The sequence below is a fragment of the Mytilus trossulus genome, chromosome 4, assembly GCF_036588685.1.
Source record: "Mytilus trossulus isolate FHL-02 chromosome 4, PNRI_Mtr1.1.1.hap1, whole genome shotgun sequence".
NCBI classification, from domain to species: Eukaryota; Metazoa; Mollusca; class Bivalvia; order Mytilida; family Mytilidae; genus Mytilus; species Mytilus trossulus.
The window spans coordinates 43,743,565-43,749,464 of NC_086376.1; positions in this window are offsets into that span (position 1 = coordinate 43,743,565).

Genomic DNA, 5,900 nt, shown 5'->3' on the forward strand with positions numbered 1-5,900 from the left:
ATCATCAAATAGTCAGATATGCTAGAAAACGATAATGAGAGCATAGACCAGATCATTAAAGATACAACACATTTAATGTCTGAAACAGCCAAAAAAGTTAGCAAACAGAAGACATATGGCAAGAACAAACTAAAATTAAATATCTGGAACAAAGAAATTGCTGACGCATTAAAAGCCAATAAGCAAGCATACAAGATATGGAAGGACAATGGACGTCCAATGAACATCGACCATCCATTAATTATTGAAAAGAAACTGACAAGGAAAACATTTAGGACGGAAATCAGGAACGAAGAGCTACGAAGGAAACATAACGAGAGGAACATCTTAATACACTCGAATAGTGGCGACAAAAATCTTTTCTACAAACTGATACGTAAGCAAAGACAAAATGGCAATACCTTCATAAACGACCTAAACGTTGATGGAGAAACTTTCGAAAGAGATGATATCTTATCTGGATGGCATACTCATTTTAAAAAACTGACAATACCAACTGAACATCCATCATTTAAGACCAGCATTTACAACTATGTGAAATGGACTATGATACAATCTTAGAAATAAGTCGCCAATTTACATCAAAAGAAGTAAGCCTGGATATCATTCAAAAAGCTATTAAATCCATAAATAAAGGAAAAGCAGAAGACATATATGGCGTTTCCATAGAAAATTATTTATATGGAGGGGACCTATTTTTGAAATTTCTACATAAACTCATTAATACTATGTTTCAAAAAAGGCTGATTCCTGATTTTATAAAGATGGGTCTATTATCACCAGTTTACAAAAACAAAGGAGACAAATCCTACTCCAAGAACTACCGTGGTACTAGTATAGTTGTTTTACCAATATTATTGAAAATAATTGAGTACATACTACGTGATGATCTGAGAAAACATTCTCTCGACCTACAGTCAATACTACAGAGAGGCTTCACTGCAAATGCGTCACCACTGAATGCAGCAATCATAGTAGAGGAATTATATAGAGAATACATGGACAAGAAATCGCCATTTCTTATAGCTTTACTGGATGCGAAATCTGCCTTTGATGTTGTGGTCCTAAAAATGCTTCTACGGAAAGTACACTTCACCGATGTCAATCCAGCGACTTGGATATTAATTGATGAAATACATAAAAACACAGAAGCATGCGTCAAATGGGCAAATGATTATTCAGAAAAGTTTCCAGTCCAACAGGGAGTTAAACAGGGAGGTCTTCTCAGTGCAGATCTGTATAAAATATATATTGAAGATTTACTTCATAATTTTGAAAATGTTGCACAGGGATGCACAATTGGAGAAACCTCTGTTAATGCAATAGCCTGTGCGGATGATGTTGCCTTGATGAGCGAAAATCCAGCAGAACTACAACTTCTCATAAATATAGCTGCTGAATATAGTCAAAACCATCACTATCTACTACAGCCTCAAAAAAGCGTTGTCTTACAAATAGAACCAACTAGCCGCAAGAAACAGTCTAAATCAGTCAATTTAACTTTGAATGAAAATCCCATGCCAGTCGTTGACAAATCACCTCATCTTGGAATTCTTAGATCAACATCTTCAAAAAACTCTCAAAATGAAACCACTGACCAGAACATTACTAAATCTAGGAGAGCCGCCTATAGTCTCATGTCAACAGGACTGCATGGTGAGAATGGACTTGATCCGATTACCTCATTACATCTGATCAAAACCTTTATACAACCTATTCTTACATACGGGTTAGAAGTTATATTACCTACTTCATCAAATCTACTAAAATTAGAAAAGTTCCAAAAACAATTGCTTAAGAGAATTATGTCTTTACCGATATGTACACCAGATCCGAGTATTTACATCCTATCCGGATTCTTACCTATAGAAGCACAAATCGACCAAAAAGCGCTAATTTTATTTAATAACATATATGTAGGCAAGACAACTCAAATTTAGAAAAGAAATTGGCTATTAGACAATTAACCGTCAAAGATCAATCGAGCAACAGCTGGTTTATTTCAATTAAGAAAATGATATTTAAATATGCACTACCATCTCCGTTACAACTTCTAAACTGTGCGCCAAAAAAGTTTCAATGGAATCGGAGAACTGTCCAAATTGCCGTTTATAAATACTGGAAAGAAGCAATAATTTCATCCGGAAAAAGCTATATGTCTCTTCGACATCTTAATATAGAAGCATACAATCCTGGGGAATTTCACCATCTTTTGGACATAAATACAACTAACGATCCGACCAGAGAAACAACAAGACTGGCAATTAAATTAAAATTAGTAACTGGCACTTATATATTACAGAATAAAAGATTTAGATATTCAGAAAACGAAACTCCGATCTGTAAATTATGTGATCAAGGCGATGAAACTCTCTGTCACTTCCTGTTGGACTGTCAAATTCTAGAACCTATCCGACAAAAATATTTTCACCAGATCGATGAAATATTACATTTAATATCGAAAGACAACTTTAGAACACTTTCCAGTCATGATAAAATCCAAATAATCCTGGACTGTACGTTATACTATACTGGACTAAAAGGAAATAGTGAAAACATTTTTAAATTAGATGCAATATGCAGGCAAATGTCGTATGCGTTACATATAGCAAGATACCGATCCTTAGATATTAAAAGGAAATGAGGATATTTCATTGTTATGCACTGATAACATGTTCCGAACATCGATACTCCCGTATTCAACTGTTGTTGTGCCGAAAGCATACATGTCAAATAGTGTACTGTATATACTCGTATAATGTGGAAATTATTTTAAACATTGCTAATTCAATGATGCATAGAGGATAATATGAAACATTGATATATCTCCGTACTCAAGTGTATTATATAATTACCGATAATGTGTGTAAAATAGTGTACATAGATGTGGTGGTGGAATATCGACTACTCAAATGAGGTTGTCCCGAAGTGGACGGAGAAAGATTTCCTGGTAAGGTAAGTTGAGAAAGGTTCGTTTTTCGTATCAATCAGATAATCTTTTTTTTCTATAAATTTCGCACTTATATTAATGATCACCGGGAAATTTGAATACAGAATTATATACTTTTTTGTCAGCAGCTCGATTACAATATTTGTTTCATCAAATTGGGGATCATAACAAATTCTTAAGAAAGAAAAAAAAAACTTTTTAAGTTATCTATAGTCGTTCCCTAAAGACTGTATTTTAAAAGGACATATATGTGGTAGTTATTTTTTTTTTAAAAACAGAAAATTGTATATCTCCCAGATGCTTACACTTTTGCAGAACTGCTCAGATTCGTGGCTTTTCTTCTGTTGCACTCTTTTTTCCCTCTATAAAGATACATTCTTTTTTTTATTAATAATCTCTCATCTGTAAACCCCAACACAGACCCTCGGGCATATGCCGGATAAAATCAGAGACATAAATGTATGCATGAATTCGTATCCCGGCTTTGCCGGTGGGAAGAACAGAAATTTGCTTACGAAAATTAATAGTTCGAACATTTTGGGCTGTTATTTAAACGAACTATATACACAGAATACAAATTGGATAAAATATATCACCCAGTATAGAGTGTTCACTAGGCCGACATAAAGCCATCTCAGTGACCTAACATGATCCTTTTACAATCCCAAACTGACATCTAATGAAGAGGAAAATGTGCAATTTGATCAAACAGCATGAGTAGAGATACAAAGTGAAGAATGCATTCATCATGGCAGCCGTAGATTTCAACCTTCCTGGATGGGACTGAAAATTAACGGGGCCAACTAAATCCAGAATGACAACATCCACCACAAGTTTACAGACGTTCTAGGTGACCATGGGCTAACTCAAATAGTTAATGAACCAATTGCACAGGTAGCTTTAGGAAAGCAGAGTGATACCAACCAGGCTATCTGACCATGACATCGTCTGTACTGAAGTGGACAGATTATATCAGAAAACAAGACAGATCCTCCTTTACAAAAAGGCAAAAAATGAAAGACGACCTTTACAGACCTTTTACAATATCCAATCCATAGCTAAGTCACTCTATGCATGTATGATAATAAGACATATACCAACTAAGACTGCTCGTAAAAAGGATGGTTGCCTATGGATAACAACAGACATGGTGAGACTTATAAGAAGAAGGGACAGAGTTTTAAAAAACTAGAGGCTTTCAAGAGCCTGTATCATTCACCTGACTCTACTTGGGTTTTGAAATCATATAGAACAGATAAAATTTGGCTTCAAAGTAACAACACTTGGTCAGCACCTATATAAATAAGGAAAGGACTATTCATGCTATGTTTGATATCATTCAATTCCGTGGTTCTCTAGAAGAAGACCTTTGTATGCATTTGCCATAAGGTCCTATGTTAAACTAAGCCCCCGCTGGCAGCCATCTTGGATGATGGATCGGCTACAAAGTAACTACACTTGGTCAGCACCTCATAAGGAACATTCATGCTATGTTTGGTTTCATTCCATATAATGGTTTTATAAAAGATGTCATTTGTATGCATTTCCATAGGGTTCTATGCTAAACTAAGTCCTCCCACTGGCAGCCATCTTGGAAGATGGATCGGCTCCTAAGTAACAACACTTGGTCAGCACCTCGTAAGGAACATTTTTGACATGTTTGGTTTCATTCCATTCTGTGGTTCTCTAAAAGAAGTCATTTGTATGAGTTTCCCATAGGGTCCTATGTTTAACTAAGTCCCTCGCTGGCGGCCATCTAGGATGATGGATGGGCTACAAAGTAACAACACTTGGTCAGCACCTCATGAGTAACATTAATGCCATGTTTGATTTCATTCCATTCAGTGGTTCTCTTGAAGAAGTCATTTGTATGCATTTCCTATAAAATAAGTCCCCGGCCCCGCTGGCGGCCATCTTGGATGATGGATCGGCTACAAAGTAACAACATTTGGTTACCACCTCATAAGGAACATTCCTGCCATGTTTGGTTTCACTCCATTCAGTGGTTCTCTAGAAGAAGTTCAAAATGTAAAAAGTTAACGACGACGACGACGGACGACAGACGACCGACGCCAAGTGATGAGAAAAGCTCACTTTGTCCGAAAGGTGAGCCGTAAAAAGGAAAAATCAGAAGATTAAAGATCAAAATGTGTGTTCATATTTTTAAAGACATAAACAGCAAACCCAGAGATAAATAGCTATTGAAGACTTCATTACACCAAGAAGCTAGACCGTATAATGAAACTTCTAAATGATCCAAATCCCTGAAAAGCTGTCGGCCCAGATAACTTCTCCAATATGATTCTAAAAGAACTAGCAGATGAAATAGCTGAAATACTCCAAATTATCTTTAAAACATTATATGACACAGGAGTGGAACAAACATTATGACTGGACTTGTAATGATGTGCATGCAGAAGTTGCCAAGAGTAACGAGCCAAAAAAATAAAATTGGTACCTTTTTTTTCGGTCGCCTCGTTCGTACGTGCGGGTCCATCGGCACAAACTAATTACTATATGCCTATATCAATCAATATTCGTGGTAAGATTGTAATTGTTCCAATTCCATACTATACTAGTGACCGCTTTGATCTCTTTTGATTAGGGTAAATTTGCACATTAAAGTGCAGTTTATTTTCAACTTGATTAATTGGTTAGAATATGACGGCAGTCCGTTGTAGTTAAATTTAGCACTTTGGCTATAGGTGTTCATTGGTGAAACGATTTGTATAGTGACACGTACTATACAAATCCTTGATTGGTGTAAAAACCCATTTGACTCTTCTTGGGAAATAAGTGAATGCTATCGGGAGTTTTCCGATCCCTAAAATATATAATATACCGAAGAACAGTATGTATCTAATACATGTTCCTAATTGTATGATCATCTGTGGCGATTACTGTTTAGTGGCGAATACCTCACCGTAGGTCTCGACTCTTTCCGTTAAAA